This window comes from Mobula birostris, chromosome 5, assembly GCF_030028105.1.
Source record: "Mobula birostris isolate sMobBir1 chromosome 5, sMobBir1.hap1, whole genome shotgun sequence".
NCBI classification, from domain to species: Eukaryota; Metazoa; Chordata; class Chondrichthyes; order Myliobatiformes; family Myliobatidae; genus Mobula; species Mobula birostris.
The window spans coordinates 25,739,575-25,763,254 of record NC_092374.1 but is presented as its reverse complement, the minus strand read 5'-3'; the positions used below and the strand labels follow the sequence as shown (position 1 = coordinate 25,763,254).

The 23,680-nt window shown below is 40.6% G+C and overlaps 1 protein-coding gene across 7 annotated transcripts in view; it reads right to left on the bottom strand.

Annotated features, from left to right (window-relative positions):
- LOC140197572 (teneurin-3-like) overlaps nucleotides 1-23,680 on the bottom strand; it is a 2,811,066-nt gene that overhangs the window by 996,729 nt on the left and 1,790,657 nt on the right. Inside the window, exon 1 of one of the 7 annotated variants that reach the window (XM_072257699.1) lies at nucleotides 4,023-4,077. The exons of 4 other annotated variants lie outside the window; for them this stretch is intronic. The gene's annotated coding sequence lies outside the window, so the exon portion shown is untranslated. Of the gene's footprint in view, nucleotides 1-2,251; nucleotides 2,317-2,794; nucleotides 2,986-4,022; nucleotides 4,078-23,680 lie in introns of those variants that run through there. 2 more of the 7 variants (XM_072257696.1, XM_072257698.1) reach the window with 2 other exon arrangements.

Genomic DNA, 23,680 nt, shown 5'->3' with positions numbered 1-23,680 from the left:
CCTAAATGGACATTTAGTCCATGAACACTATGCCACTTTTTTATTATTTCTGTTTTTTCACTATTTTTTAATTTAACTATTTAATATTCATATATATATACACATACTGTGATTGATTTTAAAAACATTACCATGCATTGCATTGTACTGCTGCTGCTAAACTAAGAAATTTCACAACATATGCCGATGATATTAAATCTGACTCTGATTCTGACAGTACAATTTTACACTGCTTTTGAATATGGAAGCTCGGGTAACATTTACTGCTGTGGAAAATCACTGCAGGAGGCTCTAAATTCGGGAAAAAATAATAAAGATTTGACAGTCATAAATCTCATGCAACATACGAAATTTAAGTTTTTTTCCGTCAATATTTGGATAGCATACAAAGGAAAAGCTCACTCTTTTTAAGCTGTGAAGGCCACCTATATTAACACAATTACTTCAGACTCAATTTCAATTCAGGAAATGAAAATATCCAAAAAGTTACAATAAAGTAATTCTCAACCTTCTGCCCTACTTCCAAAATAAAGTCACCTAAATTAATACCATGCATTGCCTTTCTTGGAGCTACAATACAGTCATCTTATCCCAACCAAAACCCCCAGATGAAAAGATGAATTGTACACAGAAAGGAGGCAGACTGGATTTCCACAGTACTGCTGAGCTAAGGAAAGGTATTTTTGGATAACGACAACACACATGGGGAGAAAAACTCAATCTCATCGTTTTTCTTCCCTATTCTGTTTTTTTTTGTTTGCTTCTTTTAGTCTTTTCTCGATCTGCCTCGATTATTTTAAGCTCCTCTTGTCTTTAAGTGCCTTCTGATTAATGAAGTCTTAAGTTTTCTGAAATAAATCTGTCCTGCACTGGATCAATTATGATAGAGTATGGCCTCGATCAAGTTATTCATTACCACGATCTTCATAACCATGGGCGAGTTTCACCAGAAAGGGCATTTTTTTTTGCTGCAATGAACTTCTGTCAGTTACAAAAACGGAAACAGATCCGTTTCGTGTCGTAAACGAGCTCCGTTAAACAGGTTAAACTACCTGTTGTTTCGCAAACACTGAACTGTGAGCAAGCAATGCGTTGAACCAACGAGGACCATTCACACAAACGTCGCCTCGTTCCTAAAGTTCCATTCGTCCTCCTGAGCTACTTTGCAACGACCTGGTCTCGGCTTTTCTTTCCCAAATTCCAAAAACGACTGGAAATCTCACTAATCTATTTGACTATATCATTTTATGCTCAAAGAACCCGAGTTGCAAAAATCCGCTCCCTCACCTTGAGAAAGACTATATGCTTTTATGCATAGATACACAGACACGTTATAGAAACATGATTTGTTTACTTGTATTCAACCTTTTTTTTCCACGGGACACCAAATTATTTGCTTATGATCCGGCGTTTCGCCTAATTAATAATACTACTTTTATAGGCTGGGATGATAAGGGATTTACATTGCGAGTGTTTTTTTTATTTAATCTGTTCCGCATGAATCGGGAGAAACTGGGGTCGTAGAAATCTCGCCTGCTTGAAAGTCCAGGAAATACAAATGAAATAGGGTTTAATAAGAGAGTTAGAAAAAAACAGCAACTGCTGTCCGAATGATACTGGCTGCCTCAGGGAAGGTCCCGGGAAGGGGGGGACTGTGTGACGGTTCATAAGGATAAAAATAAAGCATTAAGGAACGGTGTCTCCATCTTAAGGCGCTAAAGAATAAGGGAGGAGTCCTCGCCTTGATTACAACTACAGGATGGACAGTGGGAACATTAAGTCCAGTGTTTCCGACATAGTCAAAATGAACAATATTTCCCTCTCGCACATTAAAGTTAATAACCGACTGTGATGACATTATAGAGATGTGCACCGCGTGTGACAATGCTGAAAGACTGAAGTTTTCCGACGTCTGGACTATGTCCCGATTCGGTTGCAAACCGGCCTTGCCTCCTCAGAGATCCCACAAAGTGCAGAGGGACGCGTGAGGGATAAGCGCCCGGTAGTTCGAAGTCTGCAAGGGCGCGTTGCAAACTTCTGCCGGAGAGTGGAAGCAGGAGTGAAGAAAAAATTCCTCGACTCCGCACGGATGCCACAACTCTTTATCTGCAGCGGTAGGCAAAAGTTGGAAGAGCTCTTCCTGGTCAGTTCCGGGAGATGGGCAAACAGTCAAAAGCATCACACTGATATCTGCCGCTCTGTTTGTCCCTCCAACCTCCACCACCCGCAAAACACTTTACACTCTCCCTACCTAATAGTACAACGACCCGATTCACCATTCAAAACAAGCCGATTGCTTTCTTCAGAGAACAGACGCTTTGCACAGCTCGACTGAAAGCAAGTTAATGAATCACAAATAGTGTTCAGGTAGGTGGTATAACATGTGTCTGAGAGAATGAATCGCAACTTCCGGAAACAACTGGTCAGAGAAACAACACAAATAAAACTCTAACATCCTCCAGCCGGGGGAGGGGAGGGGAGGGGGTGCAATCTGAAGCACTACCTTATTCTTCCACCTACTTCATTGTCAACAACTCTGCTTTATTCAACTCTACTTTTTAATCGGTGTTCGGGTGAGCCCACACAGAGAGCCACAAGACAGAGGGGAAAAAAATAACAGTTGGCAAAACGATTTCAAGTAGCAACTTCCAACATCAACAGAAAACATTGTTTCTTATTCCAGCCTTGTACTGTTAAAGAAATCCTTCTCAGTCTAGTGTACGCAGAAGTAATAAACAGTTTCATTGAAGAATGTTCGCATACACATGTAAACTAAACAAAAACGTATACATACCGGTCGTTTTTTTGTCTGTGGTACGCAGGTGAAGGGAGCACACACAGTTAGTCTCAACAAATGCAGAGTGAAAGAGAAAGAGAGATGGGGGAGCGGACCAGGACCGCGCTGTGCTTGAACAGCTCAGTGTAGTGTGTGAATGGAGCAGGCAGCGACTGCTGATCCTTGTGTAGTTAACTGACAGGCACACATGCCAGTGCGCCGCCACACAGGACCTGACCCAGCAGCTGGGGCGAGCGGGCTTCCTCCTCCCACACACACACACACACACACACACAGCGAAAAAAATACCCGGCAGATCAACCGATCACTGTTGGGGGAGGGGGTGTCCTAGAAGGACACCCTTCTTTTGGCGGGCTGGCGGATGGAGTGGGGCTGGGGTGGGGGCGGGGGAATGCTCTGGGATGAAGGTAGGCGGGAGTGGTTGTGCTTTGTCGGTGGTGCTGGCGTTTGCTTGTGATCCACACACACACACCCCAGTCTAGCGAGGCTGCTGCAGAGAGCGCCCGTCCTTCCTCGCTGTGTCCAATCAGTGCATGAACAATTCAATGATTTAAGGGGTCAGCCATAAATAAACCTGGTGGTGAATTATGCCTCGCTACTTGCTTTCCGAAACTGCCATGCGATGGGACGCAGCTAATTACTACCACCAACAACACGACATGGTAGTTTGAGGTTGTACTGCACCGCGCTCTCGTTAACCTTTGTGCGTCAGCAAGAAGTACCCGCCATAGGTCCCCTAAACCTCTTGTGTTTTCTATTAGTGTTATGTTTGAGGTTGTCTGAGAGGACGAAATGTTCTTTTATGTGGCTTTGCTGAGGTTCTCGTGATTAGGATCTGTTCACACTTTCCACTTTCAACATTAAAAATATTATACCCTCTATCGACCAACCCCCAACCGTTTAACGTTTGGAGGTAAGTGTTCATTGGAATGTGTGTATAACCCTGTCCTGACTAAATGCACAATCTTTATTCCCCTTTAGGGAAACTCTGTGTCAAGGAACAGCACATTATTTTGTTTGTTTGCATATGGAGATTGTTGAAAAAAGCTAGACGACTTATCGAACAGAAGTTCGGATACCATGTGCCAACTTGTAAACTGGGTAGCAATTGTGTTAATTATTCATAGGCTGCCACCAGGAATGAAAATGGCAGTGGACGTTACTGGGTTTGTTTTCTTTGAAAAGCCATGGTTGCGAGTAAAGAGAGAATTTTTAGAAGGAAAACCTCATATTTGGTCTGCATCACGCGTCCTCCCAGTCGCATGGAATGTAGTTAACTCCCAATATTCCCAAACAACTCGGATAACTTCGCAGGTTCCAGCAACAGACTCTCCGGAGACAATCAACGTAATAACGTGATAAGTAAATTATTCATCGTATCCTTTGATCTGGCAAAAAACGCACGCAATCTCTTTTCTTCTTGAAAATTATATAAACAGTGTGTATTTAGGCGATTTTTGAGTACGGGAAGGGGATACGTGAATGTACAGCAGGGACTCGTTCGCTCTTTTCTCCCAGTCGGACTTTCTTCCGTCACTGATCGAATACTTATTTTGCTGAACAGCGGGAGGACGGAAGAGCCGACCTGGAGGCGACTGATACTTTTCTCCCTGCGCACCGCTTCTCTCCTTCCCTTCTCTGGTCTTTGCTCAGGAGTTCACTGAGCAGGATGTCCGAGGGAGACAAAAAAATCACAAAAGGGAAATTAAATATACTTCCCTTCCCGAAAGGGATAATGCAAGGTGCTTCAACCCAAAATGGACGTACGTGGATTTTGGTTATAGTTTATGTATTGTATACAAGAACCTCCCAAAGTACATTTACTAAAAATGCGACATCGAAACAAATCCAACACATTTGCTTTAGTTTATAATATTTTGAGGTAGATTTCTGATAGAACTCCTAGTACTGTGTAAAAAAAAGTGAATGGAATTTAATGAGGCTCCATTAAATCCATGGTTTTGTTTCGCGAGTAAACGCCCATTGGCGGCCCATTTTTTTGAAGTTCAGCTGCAACTTGTATGCGCCAGATAACGTAGAAGTAGGTCATTTCCACGCGTCCAGAGCATTGTCTTGAAACAAGCGTACAGGTTTCTTGATGTGTAACACAGAGCCCTGAATACCACATTTAGATCCTTACACTCAATTTTGTGCCAGGATAGTTGAAGTTTGTATTCAGCTGTTTTCAATCTGCAGTTGCTCAGTTGGGGCTTCTCGGATACAACGGAGGATTCCGAACGCAAATAATTTTTCACTTTAGATTCCATGGAGATTCCACACATGGGTGACAGGACAAGACATGTGGGTGACAGGACAAGACAGCCCAACCAAATTCCCTGGTGTTCAGAAGAACCTTACTTAGCAGCGAGAGGCGACTCCACGGTGTAGATGTTGAAAACAGAACAATGAAAAAACTCGAAGCAACACACACAAAATGCTGGAGGAACTCTGCAGGCTAGGCAGCATCTATGGAAAAGAGTAAACTCCCCCGCTCCCGGTTTCACCTATCACCTACCACCTTGTATTTCATCCTCCCCTCTCCCCACCTTCCTTCTCTGACTTTTTTTCTCGGCCTGACGAAGGGTCTTGGCCTGAAAGGTGGACTGTTTCCTCTTTTCCATAGATGCTGCTTGGCTTGCTAAGTTCCTCCAGTATTTTGTGTGTGTTGCTCTGGATTTTCCAGCATCTGTAAATTTTCTCATGTAAATAAAATAACTCCACATGGATAGAGCTACAATCATCACTACATTCACATCACCTAGTTTCACTTTATATACATACAATCAGTCTGTATTTAACAACTATTTGCATATTGTGTTTGATATGATTATGTTCATACACAGTGATGTGTATGTTATTGTGTTCTTTACGCTTATTGTAATCTTTACACAGCTTTGCATCTGGCCTAACCATCATTTCATTCTCCATTACACGAGTGTACTGAAGAATGCCAATAGACAATGTTGAACCTAGAATGTCAGAATCAAGTTTATTATCACCGGCATGTGATGTAAAATTGGTTAACTTAGCAGCAGCAGTTCAATGTGATACATAATCTAGCAAAGGAAAAAAATTAATAAAATAAAAACAATAATCATCATAATAAATAAACAAGTAAATCAATTATGTATATTGAATAGATTTTTAAAAATGTGCAAAAACAGAATACTGTATATTAAAAAAAACTGAGGTAGTGTCCAAAAATTCAATGTCCATTTAGGAATCAGATGGCAGAGGGGAAGAAGCTGCTCCTGAATCTCTAAGTGTGTGCCTTCAGGCTTCTGGACCTCCGACCTGATGGTAACAGTGACAAAAGGGCACACCCTGGGTGCTGGAGGACCTTAATAATGGACACTGCCATTCTGAAACACTGCTCCCTAAAGATGTCTTGGGTACTTTGTAGGCTAGTACCCAAGATGAAGCTGACTAGATTTACAACCTTCTGCAGCTTCTTTCGTTCCTGTGCAGCAGCCCCTCCATACCAGACAGTGATGCAGCCTGTCAGAATGCTCTCCATGGTAGAACTATTGAAGATTTTGAGTGTATTTGTTGACATGCCAAATCTCTTCAAACTCCTAATAAAGTATAGCTGCTGTCCTGCCTTCTTAATGACTACATTGATATGTGGGTCCAGGCTAGATCCTCAGAGATCTTGACACCCAGGAATGTTGAAAAGGCATTGACTTGCTCCTTTGTTCATCTACAAATTTTCTGATGATACAACCATTGTTGGTAGAATTTCAGGTGGTGACGAGAGGGCGTACAGGAGTGAGATATGACAACTAGTGGAATGGTGCTGCAGCAACAACCGGCACTCAACATCAGTAAGATGAAAGAGCTGGTTGTGGACTTCAGGAAGGGTAAGATGAAGTAACACATACCAATCCTCATGGAGGGATCAGAAGTAGAGGGAGTGAGCAGCTTCAAGTTCCTAGGTGTCAAGATCTCTGTGGATTTACCCTGGTCCCAACATATCGATGTAGTTATAAAGAAGGCGAGACAGCGGCTATTCTTTATTAGAAGTTTGAAGCGATTTGGAATGTCAACAAATACACTCAAAAGCTTCTATAGTTGCACCATGGAGAGCATTCTGACAGGCTGCATCACTGTCTGGTATGGAGGGGCTACTGCACAGGACTGAAAGAAGTTGCAGAAGGTTGTAAATCTAGTCAGCTCCATCTTGGGTACTAGCCTATAAGTTACCCAGGACATCTTTAGGAAGTGGTGTCTCAGAAAGGCAGCGTCCATTACTAAAGACCTCCAGCACCCAGGGCATGCACTTTTCTCACTGTTACCATCAGGTAGGAGGTACAGAAGCCTGAAGGCACACACTCAGCGATTTAGGAACAACTCCTTCCCCTCTGCCATCCGATTCCTAAATGGACATTGAAACTTTGGGCACTACCTCACTTTTTTTTAGTGTACAGTATTTCTGTTTTGGCACATTTTTAAAATATTCAATACAGGTATACGTAATTGATTTACTTGTTTATTATGTTTTATTTTATTTATTATTATTATTTCTCTCTCTCTGCTAGATTGCATATTGCATTGAACTGCTGCTGCTAAGTTAACAAATTTCACGTCACATGCCGGTGACAATAAACCTGATTCTGATTCCTCCATAAATGCTCTTTGCCCCATTGAAGTCTTCCAACATACTATTAAAGCTTCAATGAGCTCTGTCCTTGTCCTTCTAATTTCCAATGAGTACAGTCCCAGAGCTACCAAACGTTCCTTGTATGATAACCCTTTCAATTCCATAATCATCCTTGTGAACCTCCTCTGCACCCACTCCAATGCCAGCAAATCTTTCCTTAGATGGGGAGCCCAGAGTTGTTCACAATAATCAAGATGAGGCCTCACCAGTAACTCTTCCAGATTCTAGTAGGTTTTGTGTCTTCCAATGTTTTTTTGCTGTTAGGAGTGCCACAAACCATGGAGACATAATTGCATGATAAGGGGCTGTTCATTTAAAAGTGAGGGTCACAGAAATATCTTCTCTCAGAGATTGGTGGTTATCCAGAGGATCATTACTGCAGAAAGTAGTGGAGGCTGGATAATTAGAAATACTTAAAGTGGAGTTAGATAAATATCTGACAGGTCAAGGAAATTATGGCTGTAGGGCAATGAAGTAGAACAAGAAATGAGTTCAGTATTGATCCTCCATGATCATGTTGAATGGCGGGACAAGCTTGAGGGGCCTGGCAGCCAATTCTTTCTCCTATTTACTTGTGTTCTTATTTTTTCTAAGATGAGAAAACTATATGCTGCACATAGTTTGACATTGTCATGCAGTTAATTTTCAAGACACAGAATCTGAGAGTTCTCTTGGCATAGCCTATTTTGTGCTCTTTTTCACAACTCTTTCCAGTCTACGAGAACAACAGAACATGGCAAAGGACAGTGCTACAACCTAACAAGGGAGGAGGGGCAGTGGTCCAAAGGCACCGGTGAGAGGAACTGCACAAACTTTTCAAAGGTGAACTTCAGTTTAAAATAAATACATTGAGAATTCGGCCTATGAGAGGAAGACTTTCACAGTTGAAAGAACATTATAGTGTGACTTTAAAATTATTATTCATTGCTCAGACTATGGGCATTACTGGCAAGACTTTGCCCTTCCTTGAAAGGGAAATGAAATAGTCCTTGAAGAAGTACTGGTGTGCTGACTTCTCAAACTTCTGCAGTCACTCTTGTAAAGCGAATCCCATAGAGCTGTTGGGGAGTGCTGATGATGAAAGAATGAGATATTATCTAAATTGAGATGTTCCAGGGTGCACCTTTAGTCTCCTGTGTGCCTAGAATTATCAGGGTAATTGAAATTTTTTAAGTGAGATGCAGTCAAGATGTAAAGCATACAGGGTATAATATCCTAATATTCCATTCAGAAGAACCATGTGCAGACCTGACAATGGAAAGGGGACAGAGTGCAATTAAGGATATAGTTCTGGGGTTCCCATCCTTTTTTATGCCATGGACCAATACCATTAAGGAAGGGATCCATGGACCCCAGGTTGGTAACCCAAGATTTAGCTGATGAATCAAGGCATGCCTTATGGTCATATAAGAGGTACAACGCTAAAGCTCTAACAATATGACATAAGTGAATGGGGTGGGGCATTCCAGTCGACATGGAAGCCATGTAACCTGAGTTGTGGCAAGAAATAGGTCCCAAGTGTCGGGCTTGTCTGCTGCTGCAGACCAGGTGAGAGACAAGGAAGTGCTACAGTGTGGTTGAGCTTGGCTGGGGCCTGGCCTGTCCTCTCCTGATGGTGCTGCCCTCCCATGCTTGAGCAATGGAATGACAGGCTGGATTGCATGCACCTATACACTGCCGGGAGACTTACCACCAATTGTTGCACATTGTCGCTCAGGGTCTTGGACTCTATATGTTTTTTTTTCAAGTGAATATGCTTCTTTGCTGGATATTTTGAATTTTGTTACTTGCTATTTTTGAATGTTTGTTTGCTATTTTGAATGCTTTGCACCTCGGCCCCAGAGGAAGGCTGTCTCGTTCGGCTGTCTCGTTCAGCTGTTTCTGTGGAGGGTCTGAATGATAATTAAATTTGATTTGATTTGAAATACTGTAAGAGAGGAAGTATTCAAGAGTTTAGCATAGTTGAAAATGTTCAAATCACTCGGCCAAGATGAAATACCAGGTAGTTAAAAGGAGGAATGGATGAAATTGCAGAAGCTTTGCGTGTTATTTTTTCCATCCTTCTGAGTTAAGGATTAGTGCCAGAGCGTTGGAAGGCAGCTAATATTCTACTGCTATTTGAAATTGGAGGAAGGGTTAAATTGAGTAATTACAAGTAAGTTAGTTTAACTTTATTGATGGGCATGTTTATTTGATTCAAATCAAAAAGAACAGAATAAACCTTCATTCTGATTAATCAAGAACAGCCAACATGGATTTGTAAAGAGAAACATTATGTCTGACTAACTTGACTAAGATTTTGAGGAGGTAACAAAGAGGGTCAATGAGGGCAGTGTTCAGTTTAAGCTGGTGCGGGTGAATCTCAGTGACGTCTGGCTGGTGGCTAATGAAACAAAAAACATTTGTTAATCACTATTTTCCTGGTAAACGATCATCGCAAACAATAGCATGTAACTTGCCTTAGGATTTGGAGGCAATGCGATGTGGTAAAACTGAGGGTGAAGCGAGGCAGTGGGCCCATCGCTGAGAGCAAGGAAGACCTGAGGTTCAATCGATTTAAAGTACTGGCCGAATTGGAAAGGTTCACTACATGCCAAATCGAGGCAGTAGGAAGCGACTGAACCCGATGTTTGGATGATTTAAGTGCCAGGTCAGATTGAAAAGGTCAGGGTGTCAGGGCCAGGTTGGTTCAGTTTGCTGTTCCACTCTGTGTTGAACTAAGGGTCTATGGATAGGACTGTTTTTGTGGACTTCAGTTCAGAACCCTATTTGCTTGCTATTGTTGATTTGTTTTTTTCCCCTCTGTATTTTAAGTGCTTGAAGGTCCTTTTTAAATGTTTTTTTGTTGTTGTTTTGTTTTGTGGCTGCTTGTAACGAGATGAATCTCAAGGTTGTATAATATATACATACTTTGATAATAAATGTACCTTGAACTTTGAACTTCTGTAACTCTTTTCACAGGGTCTTGAATTGGAGGCTGTTTTGAAGGATGTAAAACCTCACACAAATATCCAAGGTAGAGTAGCAAATTGAATCCAAGGTCTGTGCAGCGGCAGGAACCAAGGGAAAATGTTTTCCAAATATTTTGAGTCGGTAGGTTTCCAAAGGGTTTGGTACTTGCTTTGTTGGTTTTTGCAATAACTTAAATGTAGAGGACATTATAACAAAGATTGCAGATGACCCAGCAATTGACCATGACAGAGAGGAAGAAATGCTTGAGCAGAGAAAGATATAAACAGTCCGCTCAGCTGGGTGGAAAAGTGGCAAATAGAACTTCATGCAGAGAAGAATGAGATAATGCATTTAGGGAGATGGGAAACGGGGATGGCGCAGTGGCAAAACTTAGAGTTAGTCTTCCTTCAGTTAGTCCTGACGAAGGGTCTCGGCCTGAAACGTCGACTGTACCTCTTCCTAGAGATGCTGCCTGGCCTGCTGCATTCACCAGCAACTTTGATGTGTGTTGCTTGATTTCCCAGCATCTGCAGAATTCCTGTTGTTTGCCCCTTTAAATAATGTTTCAGAGCAAGAACGGATGTTACACTTCCAACTGTAACAAACAGCCTCCTGGAAATAACTCATCTGCTGGAGCAGCATCTGTTGGAAGAAAGGAATTGTCGGCATTTTGGGATAAAACCCTGCAGCAGGGTTTCAACCTAAAACACAAACAATTCTTTTCCTCCAACAGATACAACTCAAACTATTCAGTTCTTCCAGCAGATTCTTAGGTGCTCCAGATTCCTGCATCTGTGATCTCTTGTCTCTCTGTTACATCTTCACGTGTCTGCCTGCACATTCAGCTATTTATCTCATGAACTACAGTTCTTACATTAATAAGACCATCAGATAGGAGCAGAATTAGGCAATTTGACCCATTGAGTCTGCTCTACCATGGCTGATTTGTTATCCCTCTCAACCCCATTCACCTGCCTTCTCCACGTAACCTTTAATGCCTATACTAATCAATAACCTATCAAACTTCACTTTAAACATACTTAATGACTAGGCTTCCACAGCCATCTGTGCAATGAATTCCACAGATTCACCACACCATGGCCAAGGAAATTCCTCCATATCTCTGTTCAATAGGAATTCCCTTGTGATGGTTGAAGCCTGCCAAAAAGTCAAAAAGTTTATATTCTACACTTCTGTTGTTCTGCCATCCAACCCCTCTCACTAATTTTCAGCCTTCTTATTCCAGATTTGATTTTCCTTTCTTGAACATCTGCTCATAATATTGCCATTGCACTGCTGGAAGAGCAAGCATCAAAAAAGAAAAGGTACAGAAATGGCTTCAGACTGAGAAGAGGCTGTCAGTACTATGACCTGCCCCTCTGAAATAGGCATACACACAGTGGCCCCTCTGTACACTTGCTCATTAATGCAAATATATAATCAGTTAATCATGTGGCAGTAACTCAATGCGTAAAAGCTTTCAGACATGGTCAAGCAGTTCAATTGTTGTTCAGACCACCAAACATCAGAATGGGGAAAAATATGATCTAAGTCACTTTGACCGTGAACGATTATTGGTGGTTTAAGCATCTCAGAAACCGCTAATCTCCTGGGATTTTCACATGCTGCAGTCTCTAGAGTTTACAGGGCATGCTGCAAAACAACATCCTGCGAGCCATTGTTCTGCCTTGTTAGGGAGAGAGGTCAGAGGAGAGTGGCCAGTGGTTCACACTGACAGGAAGGCAACAGTAAGAAGAGCATCACTGAATGCACAACACGTCAAATGATACTCTATAGTGGCAGAAGACCAAACTGCATTCCACTCCTGTGCCTAATAAAGTGGCCACTGAGTGTATGCTCAGTCATTAAAATTATTAAGAAACTGAACAGAAAAATTAAAACAAACTCAAATTTCTCTAACTTGAAACAGAGTTTTGACCAAAAACTTTAACATTCCTTTTCTCCCACCGATGCTACTTGACCCTCTGAGTTCTTCCAGCAGATTGGTTTGATGTACCGTAAGAACTTTTATAATATATCGCTGGATTTCCAGTACACAGAAGTACGAGGGGTGATTGATAAGTTCGTGACTCCTTCTACCGTCGGTCATAAACTTATCAATCACCCCTCGTAAAGGAGAACAAAGTAATTGTTATTCTGGATCTGATGCAGCACAAAAAAACACTATAAGAACACAATAATAATAATAATACAACACAATTACTATAAACATGTAAGATACACCGATTGATTTTTGTCCATAACGTTTCACTGGGCAGAGGAGTGACTGATAGGAAATGATAAAGTAATAGTGGTTGGGAGTGTGGAGAGATGGGTTAGTGGGTGTAGATGTTGATCAGCCTTACTGCTTAGGGAGAGTAACTCTTTATGAGTCTTATTTCTATTATACTCCAAAGATATTGTGAGGAATAGAGGAGCAGATTTATAGGGAAAGGTCACTGGGCCCATGAAGATGCGTATATCAGGAAGTTTTTCATTTACTACAGCTCTGCATTCAGGACTATCAACCCCTCAAATCTAATCAGTCAGCTAGATTCTCGATTTCCTCACTTGCAGCCACCAATCAGTTCAGATTAGCAACAATATCTCCTCCACAATCGCCATCAGTGCTGGTGCACCTCAAGGCTGTGTGCGACGTCCCCTGCTCTGCTTGCTTTACACTTATAACTCTGAGGCTAAGCACAGCTCCAATGCTGATGACATCACCGTGTGGGCCAAGTCAAAGGTGGTGAGGAATCAGCATATAAGAGAGAGACTGAAAATCTGGCTGAATGGTGCCACAAAAACAACCTCTCCCTCAATGTCAGCAAAACCACAGAGCTGATTATTGGCTCATGGAGGAAACCAGAGATCCATGAGCCTTTTCCATCAGGGGATCAGAGATGGAGAGAATCAGCAACTTTAAATTCCTCTGTATTATCATTTCAGAGGATCTCTCCTGGGTCCAACATGTAAATGACATTACAAAGAAAAGATGGCAGCACGTCTACATTCTACAGCCATGGATTTTGTAGGAAAATCCTACAAAAGGTAGTAGATTCAGCCCGGTACATCACAGATAAAGCCCACCCAACCCTTGAGCATATCTACATAAAATGTTGCCATCGTTAAGAAGCATCCAGCATCACAGATCCTCACCATGCAGGCCATGCTCTTTTCTCACTTCTGCCATCAGGTAGAAGGTGCAAGTGCTTCAGGACTTGCACTACCAGATTCAAGAACAGTTACTACCTCTCAACCATCAGGCTGTTAAACATAAGGGGTTAACTCCACTCATTCTATTTCTGATGTTCCCTCAACCAGTGATCTCACTTTAAGGACTCTTTATCTTGTTATTTCATGCTCTTGTTATTTATTTATATTTGCATTTGCGCAGTTTGTTGTTCATTGATCCTGCTTACAGTTACTGTTCTATAGATTTACTGAGTATGCCTGTAGGAAAAAGAATCTCAGGGCTGATTGCGGTGACATGTATGTGCTCTGATAATAAATTTTACTTTGAACTTACAAGTTTGCGAAGACTGTATGTCATCCAAAACTTTGGTAAACTTCAATAGATGCATGGTGGAGAGTATACTAACTTGTTACATCATGTCCTGGTATGGAAACATCAATGCTCTTGAATAGAAAAAAAACTATAAAAGGTAGTGGATACAGCCCAGTCCACCACAGGTAAAGCCTTCCCCAACATGGAGCAGACTTACAAGGAGCACTATTGCAGGAGAGCAGCATCCATCATCAAGGACCCCCACCATCCAGGCCATGCTCTCTTCCCACTGCTGCCATCAGGAAGAAGATATAGGAATGTTCAGTCCCACACCACTAGGTTCAGGAACAGTTAGTACACTTCACCCATAACCAGAGGGGATATCTTGAACCAGGGGGATAACTTCCATCATCCCAACACTGAACTGATTCCACAACCTATAGACTCACTTTCAAGGACTCTACAACTCGTGCTCTCAATATTTATTGCTTATTTATTATTATTTTTCTTCTTTTTGTATTTGCCATTGATTGTTCATCTGGCTCTGTCACGTGCAGTATGTCATTGATTCTATTGTGTTTCTTTCTACTTACTGTGAATGCCCGCAAGAAAATGTATCTCAGGGTACAAACGTTTGTAGTATATGCTGACATCTATGTACCTGGATAATAAATTTTATTTAAATTTTAAACTTTGAGGATGAATAGGTTAGGACTTTATTTCCTAGCGCATAGGAGAATGAGGGGAGATTTGATAGAGATGTACAAAATTATGAGGGGTATACAGTAGGTGGGGTAAATCCAAGTAGACTTTTCTCTTTTCAAAACTTTTTATTATATTATTCAAAAATAATACGAGTACAGCGAAGTAAGCAATACTTACAATGTCTCATGAAAAAAAAACAATATTTTTAAAGATTGAAACATTTTGGTGATAATAAAAAAACCCTACTAAGCAGAAAAAGTGGGAAAAAACCCCATTAGGTGTACAACCCCGGAGTCATGCGTCATACAAAAGGCTTCTAAAGATAAACATCAAACCGCCAGCAAGAAAAAAAATGTACCAAAAATTTACAATTAGACTTTCTACAAGCAGATGTTTTTCCATTGAGTTTGGGTGAGGCTAGAACTAGGGGTCATGGGTAAAGAGCAAAAGGTGAAATATTTAAGGGGAACTTGAAGGAGGAATTCTTCACTGAGAGGTTGGCAAGAGTGAGGAATGAGCTTTCAGTGGAAGCAGTGGATATGGGTTTGATTTCAACATTTAAGAGAAGTTTGGATAAGTACATGGATGGGAGGGGTACAGAGGGTAATAGTCCACGTACATGTTGATGGGACTAGTTCAGCGCCGGCTGACTGGGCCAGAGGGCTCGTTTCTGTGGTGTAGTGCTCTATTAGCCTAGATTCTCTGACTATGACTCCAGCAACATTCATTTAGCCAGCTGCCTGACATAATCCAGAAATTGAATGGAGGCCATTTTTCAAGTCAACATGACATTTGAATGAATTGAAGGGAGATGAGGGTGAAAGAAAGCATTGGATCTTTTTTGTTTTAACCTCCCAGAATGAGGAGTTTCGGCCTCAACTATTTTTCCCAGTGATTCATTCCTGTTAATGATCACACACCCTCCCGCCCCATGTAAAGGAATGCTTCCTGAAATCTTGAGTAATGAAGCCATTCCAGAGCCCTTAAGTCGTGACCTCTTTTCATTGTGAAACAATGCTCCAAATTTGCTTTCTTTGTCCTGTTACATGAAGATTGGAGTAGAACTTCGCTCAATTGGAATTCTTGTAGAATCATTTGTAGATTCATGATCTGAATTCATGAAGTGCATGGATGAATTACTTCAATTCTTGCCATCTAGGAAGGTGACTCAAAGGGCTTTTTGTCTAAGTGTTTGTGAAATTATGTCACTGGCCTTTTAAAAAAAAAATCCTAATTTGCGCTGGCAACTCTGTACACAAGCAAATCCAAAGCAGGCACAAAGCTGGCATAAGTTTAACGAGAGTATGTAAAACCTCTGTCCTGGTCAGAAGCCAAGGTGAAAATACACCCTGCTGACTGTGCGTTTCAAACAGGTAGAATCTGTGGGAGCTTAGGCTGATACAGAGAGAATCTTTGATGTAAACGATGTTTTTCTGAGTACCAGGGGAAACACTGATGTAATGCCAAACCAGAGCCATCTGTACCTGCCGGCCTGTTTAGATTTAAAGAGCAGATTATTAATAAGTTTCTGCCAAGACTGATTTCTGTCAAGGGCAGCTTCCTCTGAAAGCCATCCTGTAACAGTGTGATACTGCCCAAAGGACTGTGGCATATGCTTTCACCACCCCTTCTTTCCAAAGTTTTCTTTTTCATAGTTGAAGTGTATAAAATCCCAAGTTGTAAGGAAGCTAGGATGAGATCTCTGATGCTTCAGTGACATTAACTGCGCTTTCATTTTTCTCCCCCCTCTCACATTAACCTGAGAGCCTTGACTTTCTCAGCAGACTATAACTGATTACCCATGTGTGAGTCTTGATCGTCAGCTTCAACCTGTTTCTTTGACAAGAGGAAGAGGAATCACAGCTGAGCTTGATATTTTCTGTACTCCACCCACTTGTGATAACAGCCAGCTGTGCAGTGGTCAATATTAATCAGAGATGTCACAGCAAAATACAAATGCAGCCTATACAACAAAACCAGTGAAAAGATTTATCACAAACCATTTTGATTTTTCAATGTACATTTTTAATCTTTAAAAAGTCCTTAGTAGATTTCTGCAGATGCTGGTATCTGAAGCAAATGACAAAATGCTGGAAGAACTCAACGGGTCAAGCAGCATCTGTGGAAGTACAAAGGCAAGAAAATCTACAGGTGCTGAAAATCCAAGCAAAGCGCACAAAATGTTGGAGGAACTCAGCAGGCCAGGCAGCATCTATGGAAAAATGTAAAAAGTCAATGTTTCAGGCCGAGACCCTTCATCAGGACTGGGGAAAAAAGATGAGAAGTTAAGCAAGAATATTGTCTGGCCTGCTGAGTTCCTCTAGGATTTTGTATGTGCTGTCTTTGAAGATAAATGGACAGTCAACATTTTGGGTTGAGACCCTTCATCTGAATTGGTCCATGCAGTCCTGCATTACAAATCCAACTCAGTGGTTGTAAAGTACAGCTATTTCCTTTCAACCATTCACTTCTCAGACCAACCGGCACAACACTAATCACTGCACTAAACTGTGAACACTTGCAACAGCCAGTGGAATAGTTTCAAGCTTCTGTCAAAGCGTAATGACCATGTGAATTAAAACTTCATACCAGGATCTGACTGCATAGAGTTGTTTAACTTTCTGGTGTTGTACTGAGGGAGTGCTGTATTGTTTAAGATGCAGACTTTTGGATCAAATATTACAGCACCTTTGAACAGCCACTCTCACTAAAATAAATAAGGGTAGTTTTGAGAATGCCAAAGGAAAACCAGATTCAATTACAATTACACTTGAGAAAATCTTGCCGTGTGTAAAGCAAATCTATAACATTTCAGATGTACTCACGGTGTGTGATGTGTCTTGAATTGTTTCTGAAAGGTAATGATAAAGGACTGTACAAATGCATTTATTCATCACACTGACCAAAGGTTTCCTTGTGCAACATTCAAAGAACCATAGAAACCTGCCATCGCTGCATCTTTGAAAGAGTCGTCATGTTTTGTTCTACTTTTGTCTGTAAGTCTGCACATTTTTCATCCTCAAGAATCTACTCAACTCCCTTTCAAAATTATTCATGAAATCAGCTTCCAAGTACAACGCTCCAGATCCTAACAATAGCCTGTGAGATAAAAGCCCTCCTCGACTCTCCTCAATACATTGCCAATAATTTAAAATCTATCATATCTAGATATTGATCCAGAGGGTATTTTTTCTCCATCAGAATCTATCGTCAGCTTGAATACTAGGAAGCCATTTTGTAACATTCCTGTTCCAAGGCAAGGTGTCCCAAACTTTCCAATGTGCATTGCAGATTTACAATGAGTATTTTAGAGTTTGTTATAATAATGTTGTGCCACTAAATTTCTAAAATGGATTTTATGCGCAGTTGACAAATTGGCCAGATATATTTGCCGGTCAGTTCTGTCTACATCACGGATCTGGATTTGTGATGGGATTAGTTCCTCTGTGGTCCTCATGACCTGCTACAACCAACAAGTGAGAAGCATTTCTGATTCAGAAACATCAAATAGACATAGTTTTGTGTTGTTGTCTTTGACTGAGATTGAAACAAACCACAACGTAATGATGAGCTGTCTGCTGACACTGAACAGTTAACCTCAATACCCAAGCTTTCACCATGAGCTTCAGACCACAACACCAGGCATCATATCAGAGGAATCTTTAGTCTATAGGATGCTTTCAGCAATCCATACTAAAACAAATATCATCTACTGCTGGAAGGTCATCACCATGGTGAAGGACGTACTTTGGACTAACCTAAAATTGTTGATCTTCTAGTGTAGTGTGTCTGTAAATTAATGTTACCCACTGGCACATTCCACGGTTCAGGAGTACGCACGCCAATCATGCAGGAGCTGGAGAAAGGGTGTGGCTGTTTGAGGGTAAATTCACATCAGACACGTAGGAGTCTAGTCTAGTGTTCAGGTCCAGCAAGTTGTTGTGAAGACAAAAGATAAGGTGACAATATTCAAGAACCTTGGATGACAAGAGGTACTGAAAGTTCAGTCAAAAAGAGAAAAAAGTATATGTCACCCTTAAGAGCATGAAATCAGACAAGACCTTTAAGGAATGAAAATAAAATATGAAAGAACTTAAAACGAAATTAAGAGGGCTAAAATGGTCCAAGAGATATACTTAGCAAGTAAAATGAAGGAGAATAGCTTATATTGGGAGTAAGAGGGTAACTTAGAAAGGGTAGTTGACTCAAGAAAAAAAGAGAAGTTTTATGTCTAGAGCCCGAGGAAGAGGGTGAGATAATAACAGTGCTTAGTGTCACCAAGGAGAATGATGTGGATGATAGTGAGATTAGGGAAGAGTATGATGGTATTCTAGAGCACGTTGATATAAAAAAAGGTGGTGTTGGATGTCTCAAAGATAACAAAGGTGGATGAGTTTCCAGAACTCAATGGGATCCAGGCTATTGAGAGAACTAAGGGAAGTAATTGCTGTGGCCTCGCCAGAGATCTTTTTATCCTTCTTAGACAGGGGCATGGTGTCAGAAGTCTGGAAAACAGCAATGTTGTTCCATTGTTTAAGAAGGCAACAGAGATAATTCAGAAAAATCTAGGTGGGTAAGCCTTATGTGAATGGTAGGGAGACCACTGTCCTTAGGGACAAGATTTATTGCATTTGGAGAAGCATGAACTTATAAACAATTGTTAGCTTGACTTTGAAGGAGGCTTTATCTGACAAATTTGAATATGTATTTATGAGGACACGATAAAGATAGATGATGAGGGAAGGACAGTGAATGTTTTCTACATAGACTTTAGCAATGTTTTTCATGGCAGGCTCGTTCAAAAGATTAAATAACATGGGATCCATGGAATACCAGAGGGTAAACTGGATCCATAACTGGCTTGGGCAAAGAAGACAGAGAGTGATGGCAGAGCGGTGCTTTTCAGATTGAAAGTCTGTGACCAATGGTGTTCCACAAAAATCAGCACTGGGACATCTGTTGTTTCTAGTATATATTAATAGGTTGGATGAAGATGTGTAGGTGGTCGCATGAGTTTGTAGAAACATGAAAATAGGTGGGGTTATGGAAGGTTGTCGAAGTTATACAGTTGTACACAGATTAGTTAGAAATTTAGGTGGAAAAATGACAGAAGGAGTTTAATCCAGATAAGTGCTCATCATGTTCTTCAACTAATGTGAATAACTTCTCTCACCTCAACACGGAACTGATTCCACACCCTATGGACTCACTTTCAAGGACTTTACCAATTACGTTCTCAATATTTATTACTTTTTTATTTATTATGATCTTGTTATTTTTCTTTTTGTATTTGTACAACTTGCTGTCTTTTGAACATTGGCTGATAGTCTGTCTTTGTTGTGTGCGTTTTTTCATTGATACTCTTGTGTTTGCATTTACTTGGAAGGCCCTCAAGAAAATGAATCTCAGGATAGTATGTGGTGACAAATTTGTACTCTAACTTTTGAATTTTTAAGTAAGTGTTGTTTTATTTTGGGAGGTCAAATGCAAGAGGAGATTACATAGTAAATGACAGGATGCTTAGGAGCATGAATGTAAATAGGGATAGAGTCATAGAACACTACTACACAGAAACAGGCCCCTTGGCCCATCTAGTCCATGCCAATCCATTAATCTGCTGATCCCATTCACATGTACCTGGACCATAGCTTTCCATACCCCTCCCATCCATGTACCTATCCAAACTTCTCTTAAATGTTGAAATTGAGCTCACATCCAGCCCTTGCATTGCAGCTTGTTCCCATTCCTCTGAGTGAGGAACTCCCCCCTCATGTTCTCCTTAAACATTTCAACTTTCACCCCTACCCATGACATCTGTCCCTTGGAGGGTCAGACACCCTGAGCCAATAGACTGGTCCTGGACTTATTTCCTGGCATAATTTACATATTATTATTTAATTATTTATAGTTTTATATTGCTATATCTATACTCTATTCTTAGTTGGTGCAACTGTAACAAAACCCGATTTCCCTCGAGATCAATAAAGTATGACTATGACTATGACTAATTCTAGTCTCACCCAACCTCAGAAAACACCTGCTTGCCTTTACCCTATCTATCATTTTGGGCCACACATTTTCATGGAGCTGAGAATAGCTAGCATTCACTGGTTTTTAGCTGACTGATAGGGAAGTTTAAAATTTGGTTGCACTGTTATCTGTACTTCAGGAGAGCAGCACCAGACTTTGCAGTATATAAACTGGTGATTCCACTTCCTTGGTCTCAAATAGAAGTTTTGTTGTACAGCTCTGGAATTGGTGAGGATAAGGAAACTACTTTTCACAAAAAATGACATGCTGGCACTTCACAAAGCCAATCCAATTTTCCAGATTTTTTAAAAAACTCCAAATTGATATGTTTATATAAAAAAAACACAACATTAAGTTTTATTAACTAAATCTCATTTTTTTTGTGCAACATACACGAAATTCTGGAGGAACGCAGTAAATTAGGCGTCATGTATGAAGGGAAATTGGCAGTTGATATAACAGGCCATGATCCTTCCATTTCAGAACATGTTGGCAGAAAGCTATCAATGTAGCTGGATTTTGACTTATGTAAGAATTTTGGAAATCTTGGCCCCAATTCTGAAGTATGGTTTTCATGCAACAGTGGGGCATCTTTGATGATATATGAAAACTTATATCTCACTATCGAAGGAGTGCAATGTAACCCAAAGTTCATGTTATTCCACAGATGATGCTCGTATCTCTTTACCACAATTAAACATAGCAATTAATATTAAAAAACTATATTTTGAGAATTAGGCAGTGGGAAGTTTTATTACCACCTCCCTGCTACAATCTTTCATAAAATGCTGACCACTCAGAATCAGAATCAGGTTTAATCTCACCAGCATATTTTATGAAATTTGTTATCTTTGCAGCAGCAGTAAAATGCAATACATGCCCTTTTCTCACTGTTACCATCAGGTAGGAAGTACAGAAGCCTGAAGGCACACACTCAGTGATTCAGGAACAGCTTCTTCCCCTCTGCCATCTGATTCATAAATGGACATTGAACCCGTGAACACTACCTCGCTTTTTTAATATATATTATTTCTGTTTTTGCATGATTTTTAGTCTATTCAATATACATATACTGTCATTTATTTATATATTTTTTTTTCTTCTTCTATATTATTGAACTGCTGCTGCTAAGTTAACAAATTTCCTGACACATGCCCATGATAATAAACCTGATTCTGATAATAGAGAGAATAAAAATGTGAATTACAGTAAGAATATATATATTAAATATTTAAGTAAGTCGTGCAAAAATAGGAAATAAAAAAGTGGTGGGGTAGTGTTCATGGGTTCAATGTCCATTCAGAAATCAGATGGCAGAGGGGAAGAAGCTGTCCTGAATTGTTGAGTGGGTGCCTTTGAGCTCCTGTACCTCCTTCCTGATGATAACAATGAGAAGAGGGCATGTCCTGTGTGATGGACGCCACTTTTCTGAATCACCGCTCCTTGAAGATGTCCTGGATACTACAGAGGCTAGTGCCTATGATGGAGCTGTCTAATTTTACAACACTCCGCAACTTAGCTTGGTCTGCTACAGTAGCCCCCATACTAAACAGAGGTGCAGCCAGCTACAATGGTCTCCACAGTACATCTGTAGAAATTTGAGAGTGTTTTGGTGACATACCAAATCTCCTCAAACTCCTAATGAAACTTTGAAGTAATCCAAAACTTTGTTTCCTGACTTTCAAGGGGCCCATTCATTTATTATTTCAGTGTTGACTAATCTATGTTGGCATCCGGTTCAATTTTAGTTCTCATCTTTGTATTGCTGCCCTTCCATGACCTAGAGTTTCTTTCACTTTTCAGACACTTCCATACGTACTACAAAGGGGAGTTGTACAGCATTGTAACTCTGGCCATTATGCATCAGTTCATCTGTTTGCTTACGGTGGCCTTGTCTTCAGCTTCCTCGGTTAAAGGTCATCTGTCTTGTCTTCCTCTTTGGCCTGGTTTGATGTCTTACTTAATTATTGTGAAGAGTCTTGGAATGTAACACTGTATTAAAGTTACTATACGAGGCAAGTTTTGTTTTACATCTGCTCTTCATGCCATGTCCTGTGAATATCACTGTCAGACACCATAAACATAATGGATGTTGATGACACTTAGTCAGGGAGTTGAGGAGGGTTTCTTTGAAACACAGTATATTGATGGGATCTTGAACTTTGTATCTGGCAGCTGATTCCTTGCGTAATTTTTGAGAGGAAGTTCGGCAGGTTCTTGCAGAAGAATAGATGGACTTTTGACCCAAAGCACAAAAACAAGCAGCTCTTTCAAAGACATGGCAAACACACATTTCTTTTCATTCTGTGAATGTAATATGAGGAAACTGTTGGTCAATGTAATGAATAATTGTATTTTTACAGTCCTTTATCACTACCTTTCAGAAACAATTTAAGATACATCACACATGAGTACACCTGAATTGTATGACAAATGTCAATTTGTTTTACACACACACACACACACACACACACAAATACACATGGAGTTGTAATATATTGTGAAATTTGTAAACAAAACTGAGTTACAAACTACGACCACTCCTATTTGAGTTCTGACTCTACTGTCATGGTGACTGCACTGCAGGCATGTAACACGAACCAGCTGAATTTAATTTCTCCGTGTGTCACACCCTGCACAGTCTGGTGCTTAACCACCGTTGTTTTAGAGTCCTTGAGTAATCTTGTTGGAAAATACCATTCTGCATTGTGTAGGTTTTCACTGTGAAACAGTTGAACATATACTAAATACAGTGTGAAGCATATAAGGTTGAAAGAAATTAAATGTAGGCTTCATTACAATCTTTGGGGGTTGATAGTTTTCATTTAAAAACTTGTTAAATTATGGGAGTGACTTTAATTTAATTCACAGTATTGTCTTGTATTACTTGCAATCTATAGAGCTTTGTTGGGTAATTTAGTTTTCATTGGAAGGGAAGTAGTAAGGGATTCCCCCCCCCGCCCCCAAATTCTCCACACCACCCTCCAGTCCAGTTGGTGGCGGTAATGTACCTTTAAGTTGAACTGCC